This window comes from Amblyomma maculatum, chromosome 3 (assembly GCF_055883805.1).
Source record: "Amblyomma maculatum isolate TAMU_Amacu chromosome 3, ASM5588380v1, whole genome shotgun sequence".
Lineage (NCBI taxonomy): Eukaryota > Metazoa > Arthropoda > Arachnida > Ixodida > Ixodidae > Amblyomma > Amblyomma maculatum.
The window spans coordinates 50,106,756-50,126,303 of record NC_139346.1 but is presented as its reverse complement, the minus strand read 5'-3'; positions in this window follow the sequence as shown (position 1 = coordinate 50,126,303).

Below are 19,548 nucleotides of genomic sequence, written 5' to 3'. Positions count from 1 at the left end.
CCCTGATATTCCGGCATAGTGGTCGGGGGTCTTAACTACTGCCCCACATTGGCATGGCTTAAACTCCTTTCGTTTGAATAAAAATTTTGGTGACAAAAAACGGGCCGACATTCCTGCTTACTTCTTAGGCATGATTAAAACTATTGACAACATTTACAGATCAAATAATAAAATTTTTGCGAGCAGGCTTGAGGTCATGCCATGCATGTTGTAAATTATGCGACTAAACATACCATTCTTGCTTCAAATTGGTTCTAGACGAAGGTATATAGAGCGCCCATGCAGACAACCATGACGTCAACAGACATCACGTCGCGGCTTGCGCATGTTTAGGTACGGCGTCCGACTTATTACGTACGCCTGTGACATTTTCGGGACACAAGCATACATAATAAGTCGGACGCCGTACCTAAACCATTGCAACCGGCAAAGTGATATGACCCGTATGTTGACGTCATGGTTGTCTGCAGGGGCGCTCTTATACGCTTTTCTGGAACAATGCTCTGGGACTACCCATATCCAAGTTGACGGAGCGGCTCAAGAAAATGAGGGTTCACAATAGATGGCTTGAGCTTGCAGGGGGGGGGGGGGGTGCTGAGAATATCCCAAATGGAACGGCTCGGCCAGTCTGACACGGACAGGACAATACTCGAATGGGTAGGAATCCGGCCAGAAAGTAGCACGCACAAGATGGTAAACATCCCACCAGGAATCAGGGCCAAGATACGCGTCCCACCTATGCCGCGAAACCTGCACCCCGATTATTACAAAGAAAGGCGAGAGCATAGGAATGAGGCCTACGAGAGGAAGACGAGGAAGCGACCGACAGACCAGGTGGCTCATGTAGAGACGGCGTGCGGACAGTACGGGGCGGCTGTATCCGCGGTGGTCGACGGGGCAGGAGCATCAGCGGTAGCGGCTTGGAGCCGCACGCGAGATGCAAGCGCGGCGGAAGAGTTGGCGATAGCGGTCGCTTGCGTCGGTACCAAGGCCAGGACAATTTTAAGTGATACAGCAAACATGCAGTGAGGAACTTTGGGAAAAGAAGAATCTCAGAAGAGGCCATGTGCGTCCTCGAGGCGAGGCCATTAGAACGTAATGTAGAGATAACATAGATTCCATCGTACGCGTCTATTGCAGGAACTGAGGCTGCACACGAGCTTCTATCACCGGGCGGCAGTAGGGCAGCCAACTCGCATAGAAATGAAAGATAGCTTGATTTCACAAAACGAGATAACGGAGCATTATAAGCTTAAGAGGAGGGTCTATCCGCGGCCCGACAGTTCCCTCGGAAACGAAGAGGCAATTACGTGGAGAAGATTACAAGGGGGAAATCATATAAGCCCCTTCTGGATGTACATGGAAATCCCAAAAAGAAAAAAAAAAGACCAAAATTGCATAACATGAGGGGAGAGGTGTACTATCGACCACGCAATTGCAGAATGTGCTGGCAGCCGGGCGCCAAATAAAGGATAGAAGATGAAGAAGCCTGGGAGACCTTGCTGCGGAAAGAGAACCCCGCTCAACAGCAAAACGCCGTCCGCCTGGCTGCTGAGGCCGTGAAGAGACAATGTATCTTCCCCAGACCTTATTTTGCGAGGCTCCCGAGTAAGACTACCTTAGGCCTGCGTGCCGTGGGGACCAAAAAGTAGTTTCATTTCGGTGAAAATAAAAACTTTTGATGATGACAATGACTTCGCGGCCACAGAAGGTAATTAAATAGTTACTCCGTTACTCTGCAAAATACGATGATGACACCAAACCCAACACGTGGTGCAGGGAACTTTTGCGAGGGCCTTTCTGGCCAAAACACGGTGCAGTTTGTGTTTCGCCTCCATATAAACGCGAAATGCAAAGGCGTTCGCGTGCTGTGCGATATTTAGTCACAAATATGGTATATATCGTTAGTCTTGGGGTTGTGTGCTTGGTTCGGCTTTTAACTGATTTTAAAGTCCTTTAGTGGGAGGAGAAAGAAACATTGTTGTAAGAGTTTCGCTCTACACTAAATTTTATGTGAAATTTTGTGCATCTTCAATGCGCAGCAGGAAAAATTCTAACTTTTACATTTCGGCGCTTGAAAGTTTTTGTTGGCTACGTGCAATCAAAGTAATCTGCCTTTTCCCCCATCCTGTTCTAATTGTCCGTCACTCATAAGAATTGTACTGAGGTCTATACAACCAATTCGAGCCCATCACACCTGAAGACAAAAACAGCAGTCTGACTGCATTATATGAATTGTAAGCTTTTTTATATGCTGAAGCTGGAGAGAAAACTCAGAAATAAATAGTATAGTAAAAATATACACCAGAAGGTATTTGTTTCTGAACCAATTTTTAACCGGTTCGTGCTGGCTGGAACGGCTTCGAACCGGAACAGAATGTGACTCCAGAGCCGGAAACAAACCCGAAAGGCGTGAAACGGAACTCGAACCGAACCCGAAAGCATTCCGATTAGACAACGTGTGCCTTACTATAAAGAAAAAGTCACTTTTCCCGAAATTTAGAACATTTTGTTTTATAAACGTTGTTGAAATGTTGCCGAAATTTTAATTACGTGCCACATTCCTGGCGTCATTAATGACCCAGGGAATTTCAAAATGGCCTGTATTGTTCTAAAAAATGCCACATAACGAAACAACGCACCTGCAATATTCTAAAAATGTACTCGTAATTGCATTTTATTTCTCGAAAGACTCGAAAGACTGTCTACGACCAAGGCCGGCCGGAAAATCCTGGACAACCTAGGAATTGGATATCAAGGCATGGAGCAGAGGCAGCTCCCTGTCTCCGATGAGCTCAGGCGCAACATCAGAGTGGACTCGGTACCGAAGAACATGCACCCGGAGTATAATAAAGGGGGGAGAGCAGCGAGTGCCAAGGCGCTGATAGACCAGCACGCGGCTGACACACACGCACGCTACGTTGACGCGGCTGAGTACGCCAAGATACACGGCTTCACGACGGTCGTCGTCGACGCTACCGGCACCGTTCGCACGACGGCCAGCACGAGATGCACCGAGGCAGAGCAAGCGGAGGAGGTGGCCATCGCCCTGTCCATCGCCGACCGCGACTGCCACACAGTGCTATGCGACTCGAGGCAGGCGATGAGAAATTACGCCAAAGGCAGGATAGCGAAGGAAGCGGGGCGCATACTGCAGGCAACCAAGAACGGCGATGGCAGCAGACAAGTGAGAATCAAGTGGTTTCCGGCGCACCCGGGCGAGACGTCAGACCACAACGCCAACCACAACGAGGCGGCACACGCCGAGGCGCGCGCGCTCACTGACCGCGCCTCGTTCGACTGGCCGCTGTGGTTCAGCACCAAGGACCGAATGACCGACTACCACGAAATAACCAAGGCGTTCCGCCTAACTCGAAGAACTCTTCCAGCCCCTTGCTCGGAGCACAGTCGAGAGCAAGCTACAGACGGGCTCACTCCCCAGCCCGTCGCTGATGCACATAATGTATCCCGAGACGCACCCGACAGACAAATGCAGTCTGCCGAACGGAGACGGCTGGCTTCGAACACATTCTGTGGAATTGCAACAAGTACAAGGAAGAAGCTAAGTCTGGGAGGATCTCGCCGCGACTGGAAGCAGCCGCAGGGAGCGACAATCAAGAGGAACAACTCTGGGCCGTCCAGCAGGTCATCAAGGAGCTGGCCTGGCAGGGAACCAGCGAGCCGGTCATGGCGAGCGGGGACGCAGGCCGCGCGGCCGGTGCCCAGAGGTTGACGTAGGCCCCGTCCGGAGCGCGCGCGCGCTACCGCGCGTTCTACTGCAGACCCAAATAAACGTTTTAGCAATCCAATTAAAATGCTGAGGTGCAATGCGTGCCCCTTACCGTAAACATCAAGAAGTAACTGCATGGTGAAAAAGAAAATAGATAAATGTGGTTTCAAAAACGCCTTTCTTGGAATCGCCAACATGCCCAATTTTATTCTGAAAAATTGAAAGCGATCGTTTTTGGAGCCATGGAAGTTTCGCATTTAAAGACCTTGTGGAATGTAGCTTCCGATAGACAAGAAAGTAATCTAATGCTATGATGGTGACCGGTTATGGGTGGCACCAACGAGGTACGTTCGGATAGCGAGCGTTGTTAAAAAAACTAGCTGTGGTTTACCTCGGGTTAACGCTTGTTGAATTATGATAGCGACGACAGAATTTTCTTTTGCCTGCTACATTATTTTCCTAACACGCCCTATCAGATTCTTCTTCTACCTCTTCTTCTTCGTCGTCGTCTTCTTCTTCGTTGCTTCTTTTTCTTTTTGCGGGTGTTCAATGTGGAGCGTGGCCTCCACCAGGACCACGCGATGACTCGAAACCTGGCGCAGTATTGCTATCGGAATAAAACGAAATATAGCGGCATTTAATAAATACCACATGACAGCGTACTCTGCTGCCCAATGTGAAAAGACTGGCTTTACCGCTGTCGCGAGATAAAAGTGTGCGGCTTTTGACAGCGCTCTTTGCCCGCACTATGACTGCAGCAGCTAGAACTTACCTCTGAGCAAGCAGGAATATGAAACTGTCACACTAAACCTGCGAGAGAGAGAGAGAGAGAGAGAGAGAGAGAGTATTTTAATGAGAAGAAAGGATGAGAGGTCAGCCGACGGTAAAATCATCCTGGCCTGCTACTATATACTCGGGAAGAGAGTAAGGGGAAGTTAAAGGAGGGTTAGGGTGTGAATGACGGGTGATGATGTCATAGTGAAGTGAGGTTTCACTTGTGGTCCGAGGTATTCAGGAGACCACGAACACAACAAAACTCGAGAAACGTAACATGCCGCACATGTCTTGGACACAAACCCCTTGTCACAGAACAAACACGGCCACAATTACAAAGAATTCTGCACTCTCACATGCCAGCACAAACGCAGAAACACGCACGCGATGCATTTCGCCAGAAAACTTCAAAGTACCGCATACACGTATGCTAGTCGCTCACTTTAGGAGACCATGCACACTCGTTCAACGCAACACGCCGCATATGACTTGGACACGCACCACTTGTCAGTGAACACACATACCCGCACAAACGCGGAAGCACGCACACGAGGCGCTTCAGCAGAAAAAGCTCGAAATGTACTGATACATATTTCAGCCCAAGCTTGTATGCCCGTGTAATACTCGTTCACTTCACAGCACACGCAAATGTTACAGGCGCAGAAGTCTAGGCCCATTTCACTTTAAAAAATTGAACAGGGCCTTCTTCATGCACCAGTTATCTCTGTTTCGGCCAGGCACCTAGAGGTTTTCTTCAGAGAGAGGGCGGCTATCCAACTGCTTGACAGTATTTGCAAGGCCCTCCTCGCGTCACTATATATAGGGCTCTCACAAATACTGTGAAAAATTGTCTCTGGAATCTTGCAGCTCACGCAATTTGGCCTTGCTTCAACTCCGCTCTTGCGGAGATAGCCTTTGGGGTGCGCGACTCCAAGCCGTAGGCGACGGAGCAGCGTTCCTTGCCTTCACATAAATTTAGATGGCACATGAAGTCACAAGCCTTCATTTAGCCGAGAGGTGCGGTCCTGCTGTTGGCTTGCATCGTCGCAGTGCAGATTCATAGCAGACTGCAGTGAATGAGCCAGTAAGCCTGCGACGTCATTCCCTGAGAAAGGGAAGTGCTTCCATTTTCATACTCTCAGTCTAGGTAGGCTGTACAGGAAGGTAGACATTATGCCGTAAGAAAGCTTGCAAATAAAGAAACCTGTTAATTTTAAATATAATGGCAAATTTCTTACAATCTTAGAGGCTGGGCCTAAATTGAAAGCTGTCAAACTAGACGTTCAGCTAAAGTTTAATTTCTTTAATCAGGCATGCTCGAAATAATGAACATCGGAAAGACTCAATACCAGGCTCAGTTGGCTTTTCTGCAAAGATAATTGCCAAAACTGTGTAAGTGAGCTCATTATCATCGCTTAAATTCCCTTTTCTACATCAAATAAAAAAATGTAATTGCAAATCGGCGATAAAAAACTCGAATGACGCTTTTTTATAAATATGCTCCGTGGGAAAGCTGTAGCGTAATATCAAGGTCGTATTTTTAAAATTCTATATTTCGAACGCCAGTGCCATTTGAAAAAACAATTATCCATAACTATTCACACCTTCGGTATGGCCAGTCCTCACTTTCTCTTATAGCTATACCTAATGAACTTAATAAGTTCAGTGCTTTATTCTAGTCACAAATATAGCGCTGTAATGTGCGCAATACCCATTTTCTAGAAATACCGCAGGGACCCGAGTCTCGTAATTTTCGCAAGGAAAATCTGTAAAGTTTACAAATCTACCCATATATATGATCTCATGTAGGTTTTATTCAAACTGCATTACACCTAGGACTAACAAAAATAAATCATTAGAAAAAGGCGATTAAAACCGGTCATATGGCTGGCATCCAGTTTGGAAAGCACAGTCAATTTTTTGTATATAACTTGACATTATATGCTTGAATACTGAATATTCACTTTGGAAAGTAAATGAAACATACAGTCGGAGAACACCTGCAGAAATCCCTGTTTCTTTATTTGCGGCAAGGAAACGTCAGTTGTACCTTTTTTCCCCTTCTCTAGAAAAACTCCGCAAAATGTAGATACCGAAACTCACACCAGCCCATTGACGTGCCGTAATTGTACTGCTTTCAACATGATTTGAGCGGACGAAACAACCTGCAGCCCTAATGGGTGGCTCCTTTCCAGAGTAAGGGTGATATGCTGGCGATAGTTGCTTCGAGTCAGCCCTTTGGCGCGCATGAAGTTGCGAGTTACAGCGAGCGCGCAGAACTTTCCAATGGCGATAAAGACTGCAAAGCGGAAAGGATATAAATGAGTGGAACATTGCTCTTCAGTTGTAACAGAAAAAAGGCAAATGTGTTGAACGGTTTGGCCGGCGCGGGCGAAGAACCCAACGCCAACATATAGACTACAGCTGCACTGGGGTGTCTAGCCAAGGCTACAGCTGTACTCTACGGCCATATGGTTTTTGTATTTTCGAGATTTCCTGCTTTATTTGGGACACAATTTTACATGTAATGGCTTTTATCGCAAAATAATGAAGCGTGGTTTGTGCAGGTGCTCTTCAAAGTATAAATTACCATCAATATTGCGTAAGGTAAATATTTAGTAATTTATGTAATAATGACCATTAAAAATTACAAACAAAAACGTTTCTTTTGCTGTCAAGGTAGCTGCCTGCAATATGAAGATGGCTTCACTCACCTGCTTCTGAAATGTATTTTAGCTCCTGGATAAAATTAGCTTGGACACGCAGTATATATGTAAAAATGGCGCACCCAACATTTCAATCGACTTCAGACTTTAACAGGTTGGAAAATAATTATTCATATGAATACAGAATGAAAGCTGATTTTTTTCTTTCGTATATTTTCTAGGATGCCTTAGGAGGGACAGCATGCTACTGAGTGACCTTCTGTTCAAAACGGCCACGACATCAGTCAATTAACAGCTCGTATCAGTGAGAGAACGGGACGGCCGCCGGCATAATGAGCGAGCAAACGTGTGATGGTAGTGTGGCGACGCGGCGAAAGAAGGTGGCTGCCATACCTTACCTCCATGGCATTTCGTACCGACTCAAGAAACTGGCGGCAAGGTACGACGTTGACGTTGTATTTAAAGCGAGAAACAGGATATGAGGCATGTGCGCCACAGTTAGAAAGGGGCTCGACAATGTAGTTCGGGATAGTTTTCGTTGTGCAGTGTCACATAAGAAAAGGTTCACCGCCTGCAGAAAGCATGTGGTTTATCGCATTCCGCTCAATTGGGGCCGGTGCTACTACGGACAGACAGGCAGATGTCTAAATGTGCACCTGACGGAGCACTCTAATTCTCTGGGAGGGAAGGCGAGTTCTAATCTGGTGCTACATGTGCAATCCCGAGAGTGTAAGTCGGCGCATGACCTCAGTGCGCCAGATTTCAGTAATACGGGTGTAGTTTAAAGAAATAGTAAACAATTCTGCCGAGAGTTGGTTGAAGCTTATTACATTGCTAAGGCTGAGGACAAGTATGTGGCTAAGGCATCGGTTAGCCTTCATTGTAAAGAATTCGCTCTATTAGAAAAGTCGTTAGTTAGGCCTTGACTTTGAATTGGCTTTGATGTTTCTTTTTCATCTTCTCAATTTCCTGCCATTCCACAGGTTGGGTAGTGCGCGTGCTTTTCGGAAGGAGTCTTCGTTGTTTTCGTCCATTCAATAAACATTCAGTTGCTAGTCCAGCCTTGTCCTGTCCTCTTCTTCCCTCTGTCTCGTCCTTTGGCTGGTTAAATATGAACCCTTACCAACTTTTCCAGTCGTCAACCTTGCTGAATTTCACTACTAGTTCGTTGGGCTCTTTTACATGTGTTATTTTCAACGTGCACAACCCGTCAGTGTTAGTGGCTTTGATAGTACTCTACATCTGTTGAGCCCGGACAGCGTCATGGTATGCCAAGCACCAAAGATGCCCTCCTGATGCGCAGTCCTTGTATGGTTCGTTGCAGCCTTCTCCGGGTCATTCAAGCAGGATATGCCGCATCTTGGCGTCGGAATGGTGGAGGCAAGTCCGTCTCTACAGAGAAATGCTACGTGTCCACTGTGTTGGCAGCGGGGATACGCGGTGCGGAGGTCAGCTAGCCGACTGGAGCAAGATGCTTGACGGACTAACGGAGTTCATGTGGAAGACTGTTCGCCTCATGTTGCCTTCTCGGAAGGGGCGCGCAAATGTACAGGGTAAACTGCTGATCTTGGGAGACGAGGAGTTGGATGTAAGGCACATGCGGATTTTGGAGCGTGGGCCAAAGTTTTGTGTGCAACTCGATGTAAGTCCAGTTGATCTTCTGGCGGTGTCTCGAAATATTGCTCGTCATGTTTCAGAAGATGAGAAGAGTCGGTTTTTGAGTGGAGCCACGGACGTTATAGCGGCACGGAATTGTAAGCAGAAGCCACGGTACAGTGTGTGACTAATAGGAGACTACCTGGTTGACACCCTATCGCGTCTGATGGTATCTGATAAGGAAGGCTTCTTTGTCGTTGTATTTGACAGCTGTTTCTCTGAAAAAGCCTCGGCCGCGATTGCCAAGAATTTTAAGAAGGTGAAAGCGAAGCCATCGTCCTACAGGAAGCAAGCTATCGCTTGGTTAGACGATCACAAGCTGAAGGCTTTAAGTTCCAGGGTGAAGGCAGCTACAGACGCCAACTTGGATGTTTTCTTCTCGGCGAAGACGCACAAGACGGACATTCCTTTCAAGACCATTGTTTCGGAACGTCGAACCTGGCAGTACGAGATTTCGGGATTTTTGAAGAAGCACCTTAAGACGTCGAAAGTTAAGGACCCATTTTTGTTTCCGAGTTCTTCTAAGGTGCTAGAATTTTTAATGGACAGAAATCTGGGTGGTGCTCTACAATGAGGATTGATGTGGAGGACTTATATTATTCTTTGCCACAGGATGGACTTCTAAGGTGTGTGCAAGACTGCATCACTGTAGATAATGATGAATTGGATTTTAATAATGCGTGCAGTATATCGGTTGCTAGTTTCTTGGACCTGTTATGCTTTTACCTTAGTTCCACTTTCGTCTGTTCGCAAATCAGCATTTACATTCAGGCGTATGCATTGAGTCGCAGGTCGCTCCTGTACTCAGCGACATTTTCTGTCTAAAGTTGACACCGCATTGAAGCCAGGTTTGGATGCCTTCGTATAGTAGCGTTTCGCTACGTTGATGACTACCTTATTTTCTTGGATAAGGATGGTTTCGATAGTTTGGCGCAAGATGTGTTACGAATGTTCAAAGCGCAAGGCCTGTCTTTTACGTATGAGTTTCCTAAAAATCAACATATACAGTTTCTGGATTTGGTCCTGTGCTTTGAAGGCAATTACGTGAGTTGGAGCTACAGCCCAAAGTCAGGGAAGCCTCTGCTTAGCTTTGACTCAGACCACTCGAGATTGGTAAAGGATGGGTCGGCGATCGCATGCATCAAGTCCGCATTACGTAAATCTTGCCATCACCGTGTTGAAGATGCATTTTCACAACAAATTTCGAAGTTGTTGGCGGCAGGATTTCCAACTGTCCATCTCGCTCGTCTGTCAGAACGTGTTTTAACACGTTCGAGGAAGAGCAAAACGGGGCAGGTTGATATTATTGTGGCTCGAGTACAGTAAGGCATTGCCAGCACGTATGATTGAATTACCCAACGTTTACCAGATTGCGTCTTGAGCTTGGTCAGCCCCTTTTACTATCAGAGAGGTTTCAGAGTTCCCAGAGTAGCTATTTTCCTTGACGTTCCAGCAGCATATATTAGCGTCCTCCAGAGCTAATAATAAATACTTTGCAGGAGAGAAATATCCGGGTCTATTTTGTACGAATAATTTCCTCGTTTTACAGTTATCATGCTATGTCAAGGCAGTTAGGGTGCATCATACATATCAAAACAGCTGCACTTGAGTGTACCTCATGACAGTATTCTTTCACCTGCGCTGTCTAACACTTTACAGCTTTTTCTCCCGATGCGTTGCAAAACACTTGTTGACATGCGCATGTGTAAGGTTGTGCAGACCCAGGTTAGAACGATATTAAGACGATGGCGACACAGTATGTAAGAAGACTGCGCAAGGGAAAGGGGAAGCCTAAGTTAGTAAGTTGAGAAAACGTTTCGAGAAGTAGATTGCCTTTGTCTTCTTGTATGATGTGCAGGTCACATTCAAATTTGTGTTACTGTCTACCGACCGAGAAGGGTAGCGTTTCTAATTTAACAAACCTTACTTCCGGTGCCAGATGCACACTCACGACAGTTTTCTATCAGTGGAAAAAATCCAGCTTACTGTTGTTCTGATTCATATGCGAGACGCTATGAGTGGTTGAAGATTATTGGCACTCTTTTATTCGCCAATTAAATTATATTACACTTCTGGAGCGCATTATTTAAACCCCTCTACAGAGGCTATGAGCTTTTATTTCGATTAAAATACAAGGTATGGGTCGAAAGATTATAAATGATACAGCGAAGGCTACTTTGCACTCCTATAAACCATCTTGCATCTTCCATGTCTTCACATTCAAGAGAGAAATACTCCCGGACTTTGTGAAGGAAAAACAATCTCCCTGATGTAAAATATATCTACCTGATGTAAAATATATTTATTTTTTCTCACAACGCTTCATCAAATTATTAGACAAGAACTAACTCCTTGGACTTATGTTATTATGAGGGAAACCATAATTTATTTGCAGAATAAAATTTCTTGACGACTTAAATAGTAAAGTTCATTAGACGCTGCCTGCAGCACACTGGAAGATGTGTCAACAATAGCAGGCTTGCGTTGCCACGGGAGCGAATCACAAAAGGTGTACTTCACTGATCCAAAAAGATCATAAGGGATACTAAAAAAATGTAGTTCCAAGATAGTTCTAGAAAGGCAAAATGCCTACGAAATGCGGGTTGGTAATCACTGTGATAGTTTTTAATTATTCCGCATTAGGCCAGCAATGTTATTATTGATTCATTTTATGAAGCTATATTACTACAACAATCCGAACAAAATAGACAACTCAAGCGTTGAAAAGCTGAACATGATCTGGTGAGAAAATGGAAGGTGAACGAGAACAGATTAACAAGAAATCAGTTTCTAGGCTGTAATGTCCGGCTATGATAGACAGTAAACCTTTTGGTGTAAAGTGTTATTTCTGCTGTGTATATTGTTCTGCCTCCGCGTCTAAGAAAATTAGGTCAAGCTTGCCTCTGACTGCGATTGTAAAGCGCTCCCACTGATGCTTTGGTAACTTGACTGAGCGCTCCTAGCCCGCAATTTAGCAATGGTGAATTAACCAAAATATATCGCTTGTGATGTATTTAAATTAATGTGAGGCAACACGGCCGCACGTTGGCTCCGTAAACACCTCGAATGCATTCACAAACCGCAAATGGAGGTGGTAGCATGCACATGTTCTGTTCTGCAGTGAATTCAAAAATGGGCAGTGCCGGTGACTAGCCGCTTGCATACTTCAAAAACATTGTACCGTAACGAAAGGTGATTTGCATAATATGTTTAAACTTAAACCTAAAAATGTTGCGTATATTCACCTCTCCAGCTGCTTGTATCTAGAGGGCCTCGACTAGGAACAAAATACTGATTCGTTGAAACAAAAATTTAATATGATTGTACTGCAGCAATGTGTGAAAAGGTCAAACTTTAGTCTGAAAAATTGCTGAAGTAACTTGAAAGCATTTCCTAGCACGCTACATTTTTAATATTTTTTCAATCAAGAAAATTAGTAAAACCCATATATTGTTTACACTTGAAGACATGTGAACAATCAACGTAAAGGAATAATTCTCAATTACTATCTGCCATTTCATCTTGTTTCGAGCAAGTTTTAAATCTTTTTAGGCCGAATTTTGCTTTCTGCTACAAATTTGAACGAGAGCTCATGTCATCAAACTTTTCCTAAAAAATTCAGTTCGACGCGAGACATTTAACATTATTGCCAAAACCCCGAACTTTTTATACTAATTGGCGATGGTCGACTTGGGGCTGCAAAGTTCCCCAACGAATATCTTCACCATGTTTCTTAAGAAACGTTGAACCATTCTCGGCTCGCCTTGGCCCTCGACAATGCGTTCTGATTTATCCCTTATGTTACCTAGCAGTGTAGTGTCTTCACAGAGCCACAAATTGCTCCATTCACTTTTGTCCTCTGCTCTCAAAGCTCGTGTTTCCAGAACGGAGCCTATAGACGCGCGGTAAATATTTCTAAACAGATTGGATGTCACTTCTTTGTACCGCTCACGATTACTATTTAATCACTTTCTCTTTGGGGCCACGGGCACTGCAAGGTGAAGCACTCTCCTATATTTCTCCAAGTAACACAATTCGGTGGTAGCTGCATCCACTTCACACCTGCGAGCTTCTTAGCCTCATAGGCCTACCAAACTTTCTCCCGTCCCCTGCTGCAAATTTCTTCCATACGAATCGAATGTGCTACTCTTTCCAGCCATAGGTTATCCTGTGTTCGTACTAAATGTATTGCCCTGCCCATGTCTTCCTTATTTGCACAAGAATGTCATCAACTCGAGTTATTTCTCTGAACTACAGTGCATGGGTCTTATCACCTAACGCTACAGTCATAGCTCTCTGCATTATCCTCAGCTTATGTAGGACCCTTTTCGTTATCTTCCACGTTTCAGCCCCACGGTGAGTACGGGTAAGATGCAACTGTTATATGCTTTCCTGAACGTGTACATGCCATACATATTTGCCAGAAGCGTAATATAAATCTCCTTAGACTATGAGTACGTAGCATCTGTGCGCAAGAATACAGTGGCAGGATAACTAAAATATTGTTCATAATCCGTGAATAAAGGAAACGTCTTGTATTGGAAAACATATTGGATCCCAAAAGAAGGCTGATTAAAGATTGTAATCATCAAGCTTATTTTGCACTACTCAAGGCTATGTCAAAGGCCATCTTTTAGGCGTCACAGTAGAAAATCTATGACGAGGGCCAGGAAACATTTTGTATCATTGTTTAAATGTATAATAAAAACCCTCACATTCCGCACACATGGTGGCATCTGTGGCACGTCATGTTTCTTTAGAAAAGAAAAGGGCAGTCAGGAAGCACCTATTAGCCCGTCTATTCAAGCAGAACCTCCAAGTGAAATGTCATATTGCTATCAGAACCCGGGTAGCCCAAACCTAATGCCGTAGTGATGAAAACATTACAAATGAGGACTTGGGTTTGAGTTAGGTACCCTTTGCAGCTCTTGCACTTATTTTTCAGTTTGATGAGTCAGCAGATATACCGTCACTCTTCTTAGCATAAGTTAATTGCATTTTCCCCCCAAGAAAACTGTTCTGCCAATGCATCGTTCACAACGGCGAAATCAAAATTGGCACTGCCACTAGGCTGTATTCAATAAACCTATATTTACCATGTTCTATGCTAAAATCTACATTTTGAATGATGCTGATATTTACTGTCTCAAAGTGATGGGTAACTTGCTATTAAAAATTATTTTTTTCTTTTTCTTATCCCATTTACGGGAAGATTGCTGGAAAACGTATCAACAACCTTAGATATGCGGACGATACCACTTTAATGGCAGGAAGTGAAGTGGAACTCAAGAGACTTCTGATGCGCGTACAAGAAGAGAGTGAGAAGTTTGGGCTTAAACTGAACATTAAAAAGACGAAGATCATGGCGTCTTGCCCTATCAAGTCCTGGAGCATCAATGGACAAGAAGTGGAAGCTGTGACAGATTTTCTGTTCTTGGGCGCCAAGATTACCTCGGAAGGAGACTGCAGCCATGAAATTAGGAGACGCCTGCTTCTGGGAAAGAGAGCAATGGTTAGCCTTGACCGCCTAGTAAAGAGCAGAGACATTAGTCTGCCAACCAAGATCCGTATAACCCGTGCTATGGTCTTTCCAGTTGTGATGTATGGATGCGAGAGTTGGACTGTGAAAAAGGCTGACCGCCGAAGAATTGACGCGTTTGAATTGTGTTGCTGGCGAAGACTCTTAAGAGTTCCTTGGACTGCCAGAAGATCAAATCAGTCGATATTGTCGACCATAAACCCTGACTGCTCATTGGAGGGTCAAATTCTAAAGTTAAAGCTCAGCTACTTTGGTCATCTGATGAGAAGAGAGGAGTCACTGGAGAAAGATTTGATGTTGGTAAAGGTTGAGGGTCGCCGGAGAAGGGGTAGGCAGCGAACGCGATGGTTAGATGGCATTCTCGAGGCATTGCAGATGAAGCTATGTGATGTTAAGAAGATAGTGAGATACCGGAAAGCGTGGCGTGACATGGTCCATAGGGTCACGAAGAGCCGGACACGACTGAACGCCTGAACTGAACTGAACTTACGGGAATAACGAAGCATTTCACTAGAACACATCTCAGAACAGTTTTTACACAAGCGCCGTCTCGACTGAAGAAAGCATCGCCTGAAAGCGTGGTCTTGAACAGTTCACAATTATAAAACCAATTTAAATGCACAATAAAACGAATAACAGGCTGTCCAGGATTAGCAGCTTTCAAATCTGTCATGGTAATTTTTTTCCGCTTTAGAATATCATAGTCAAAGAATTCATTTTATAGTTAAACAGCGGAGAGTTAATGAATGTTATTCTTAACGTACAAACTGATATGCCTGAAAAAAAAAGATATTAGTGTTTACTTTAGATGTCGCTAAGCGCAACATAAATGTGCAGAGCCTATGAGGTATGATGCTAGCGTCTATGTATGCCTCGTGTCTGAAGGGGTCGAATAGTGGGTGCGCAGGTTAATTAAGCACCAGAGCAAGCACTGCAAGGCACAGGTGAGTAGGTATAGACATTAGGTTTAAAGTATGAACTTTTTACTGTAGTGTGATGCTGTGGTCTTAATGGTGCGTATATTGAAGGATTTGAAGCATGAGCTTCCTCGATTGCAGAATTTGAAAGGTTCCTCCTTGAGTACATTGTATTCATGGTTACAAAAACAGAATACCAATATTGCATTTTCCGATCTGTATGACCATACAATCAAGATAATAACTAAACAAAGATTGAAAATCAAATTACTGAAATATACAGAGTATTTAAGCTTCCAATGCAGCTTTTATTTGCATTCCAAAAGCCCATATCGCCATTTTTGCTGATAGCGACCACAGGCCAGTATCGCACAATTTTTTATATGGCATGAATTGATGGCGTAATTTTTAATTCCACTCACCTGAGTCTGAGTCGAATATGTACAGTGTATTCGCCATCCAATGCCCAGAAGCTTGAAACCAGCCTGCGTTTGTGGCAACTGAAAAAAAAAGCAATATACTTAAAAGCTGATCAACACATATGCTTGAAACTATGCTTGGGTTCTAGCCGGACATGAAAGGCGTGAGGCCGCTCACCAAAGACGGCTGTGACGGCTCAGAAGTAGCTCTGTGAATGAAACGCATTAACCTCACACTCCGGGGCAATAACGACATACTTTGAAAGAGAGAGGTCACATAAGCTGAGCTTTTAAGGGTATGGCGCGGCAAAGTTAATATCTCGTGTCTTCAGCGCCTATGCGTATCCATACTCTCGTATGCGCACTTTCGTACTCCTAAATTACTAAGTGCCTATTTATTAATACGCTCCTAACCAATCGGTACCGATTTTGATTCGTGATCTTTGTCTAACAGCCTGACTAAGGATCTAAGTCTTCTATTGTGCTCGACTTCCATATCAAGTTGCTCCCGAATCGACATTGTTATCTGATTATTCAATACAATATTGTCTTTCACCATCATACAACTGCCCAAACTATCAGCGCCCAGCTATCAAAACAATGATGCCACCTTGCCGACACCGCATTTTCTTGTGATATCGGAAATTATTGCTGTCACAACAAAAGCTGTGTCCGTGCAGATGTGGTTTGTAACCAAATATTAGGCTTTCTTATTTTGCGGTTATTTTCTACGAAAAGTTCATAATTGGTAGACGCTGTGCTACTACCGGTAGAAAGCTGGCCTCATTGATACATGGGGGGTTCTGCGACCTCAGGGAGGGCTGCTTTGGTTTCAGGAATTTCATTTCATGAGGGAAGATTATCTGCAAAGAGTGGTGGCGATGCCAGTTATGACGGAACGCGCTCAATACACGTTGTAGGAAAGTCAAAGCCATGAGTGAAGTTTTCAGTTGTGCGTGAAAGTGCTCGATAACAACATTTATTAATGAATTGTAGAATGTCTTATTATTATGTCGCTGAGAAGTGTTAATATGAAGACGAAGATGTGGAAGAGCGACTGCATGCGCACTGAGTAGCTGGCCATTCGCTGACCGCATCTGCGACACCCCATACCATGCAAATAAATTGTTTACCAATCGTTACTTCGTAGCACTTAGTTGATGGTAGGGGCTCAGTATCGATCCTGGACACATAGCCCTTCGAAAGAGCCAGCGCGTGGCCGGGCTACCTCCACCGTTTCCCACTGCGAACACCTCCGGGGGAAACGACTAGCACGCTAGGACACCTGGGATGAGTTAACATTCCAAGGACAACCCTAAAAAACACCGTACTTGCCACATAATCGTGACCCAGCACGTTTTCTAAAATGTCTGACGAAGGTGTCGAAGAAGGCCTCAAACATCAACAGCGAGTGAGCAAGTATGACCTCTTGGACATGACCATGCATGAATGTGAATGTGGTTTCTTGGTAACACTACACCCTTGTGGTTTGCGAACCGCGAATATGCTCTTACCACTTGAAACAGTTTCATAGAGGAACTGAAAAAGAGTTTCGGGGACTCCTTGCCGGCCAAGAAAAAGGCTGAACGAAACCTCGTGCAATAAGCCCAGCGCCCAGGTTAGACATGCACCATGTATGTACATAGAAATGCTAAACCTTTTCAGCACCTTGCCATGACAGAATATCAAGTTAACCACCTTCTGAATAGAATTGCAGATGTCCACACTTTCTTCATTACGAAAGAAAGCCTCGCCGCGTCACGTGATGACGCCCATAATTGCAGGATGTTGATGTCGCCCATCATTTGGGGATGTTTGAGCTATTAAATACTCGGCGTACGCCTCCAGGTTAGATCGTCTTTCCAACGCCCCAACTACTGTCATTGCCAAGATTGACAACCGTGATGACACGGTGTTCTTCATCCGGAGGATCATTCATGAACTGCCTGACAAATTCCAGCATCCTACCGTCCTACCGTGTACCATGAATGTGCGCTACAAACGCCGTGATTTGAATCGCAGCCCTCCAATGCCGGACCGAGCTCCGCAACATAGTACTGGCAGCTACAAAGCAGCTGACACCTTCCAAGGCACGTTTTAAAATCGCTTTCTGAAAGACCAAGTACCTTGTCCGCGAAGCTCTTGTCGCCCTTGAAACGGCTTCGCCGTTCCTCCACCACGCCGCTATTACCATCTCCTCTTCCCGGTCCATCTACTGATTGTAGTGTTCCGGTCTATTACTGTTGTGATGGTCGTGGGCACACATTCCGGTACTGGCAGCATCAGAAGCAAAGTGACCAACATCCATGTTTTTGCGCGTCTATCTGGTCAGCCTTCGGTGGCATTCCATGACTACCAGGTCTGTAACCCAAAATTTTTCCGGCTGCTGTGCCAAGAAACACTCAGAAACAACTCATTGGCTTCTTCTGAAAGCAAAACCACACTGCCTTTTCAACGACGTCGTTAACCTATGCCACTCGCCGCATTGCCTCTTCCGGAAGACTGACTGCTGTGACCGATGGAGGTACTTCACGGAACGGTCCGCAATTGGTCAGCTATTCAGCCCGCATGCTTCGGCTCTTCCACATCTTCATCTTCATCCCACTGCTACCCAGTGCAAGACGTATCCGCAATATACACGCCCAGGACCCGAGAGAGGTTAACGAACATGTTTAGTCAAAAGTGACGTCCACGGTTATTCGTATTCACAGCATAGCGGCTAATCCAGCTAATACAATGTGCTTGATCTATTGACGGGGCTGTGATGTCCTGTGGCGGCACTGCTTCGGGTCAGTGAATGAATCAATCACTATGGGGTGCCGGCAGCCATGGTTCCCGTTGGGTGGAAGAGGACCGACAACATCGACGTGCAAATGCCTGAAGTTGGCGTTAGAGATGGCGACTGACACAGTGGATTCTTAGTATGCACGATGCATTATAGACTGCTGTCATCTCAGGTAGACAGCCAGCGATGAACGTCTATATTCATGCTTGACTATACATAGCAATATGTGACGATGCGCTGCGTAGCGTCAATTGCAGGTTAAGGCAAGGAACTAATTGCATTATTGACAGCCCGGTGGTTGTTGGAGCACGTAAGGACAAGGATGGCTGGTCAACTTATCACAGACAAAGAACATGACGCAGCCAGGGAGGAAGACCCCTTCGATCGCCAGAGAGGTGCTGCGTGTGCCAAGCAGTCGGAGCTCGTCATCTTAGGCTTTGTGACAGCCTTGACCGTTAAATCGGTGGCTGCACGGCCGTGCTCTGTTGCATAGATTTGAGCACGATAAAGTTCGTCGAAAACTGTGTTGAATTCGTTGCAGACATCAGTAATGTCAGTGGCGTATTAAGAAAAATAGGCGAGCTGCCTTATTTCTCCAGTTGCATTTGCGGTGCTACTAGGACTCAGTGCGGCCGTCAGGTTCTTGTGTCAGAGAGGAGGTGTTACACTCAACAAAATGACGATAGCGCTTGATTGCCAAGAAAATGACCCGTAGCTTTCTGCTCAAAGTGCTGTATTGACGTTTAGGGGACGCAGTTCACTTCGAAATGGAAGCAGTTGGTTTCCATGCACGAGCAACGAACTGCTACTAGACTGCGCCAAAGGCAGTGTCCGATGTCCCAACTATATGATAGATGTTGGCGCATCAAAATTGAGATAGACGGGGAAAGTAGCACCGGAAATGGTTTGAAACGGAGGCTTACCTCTGTCGGTGCAGGCCGCAACTAAGTTCGTTGTGTTGGGGCACGAGACGAGATCGTAGAGAAGCTGAGCACAGCGAGGCATACTAGTTAAAACTTGTATTTGGCGACGCCAAGTAATGTGTTTCCCAGCTGTCCACTG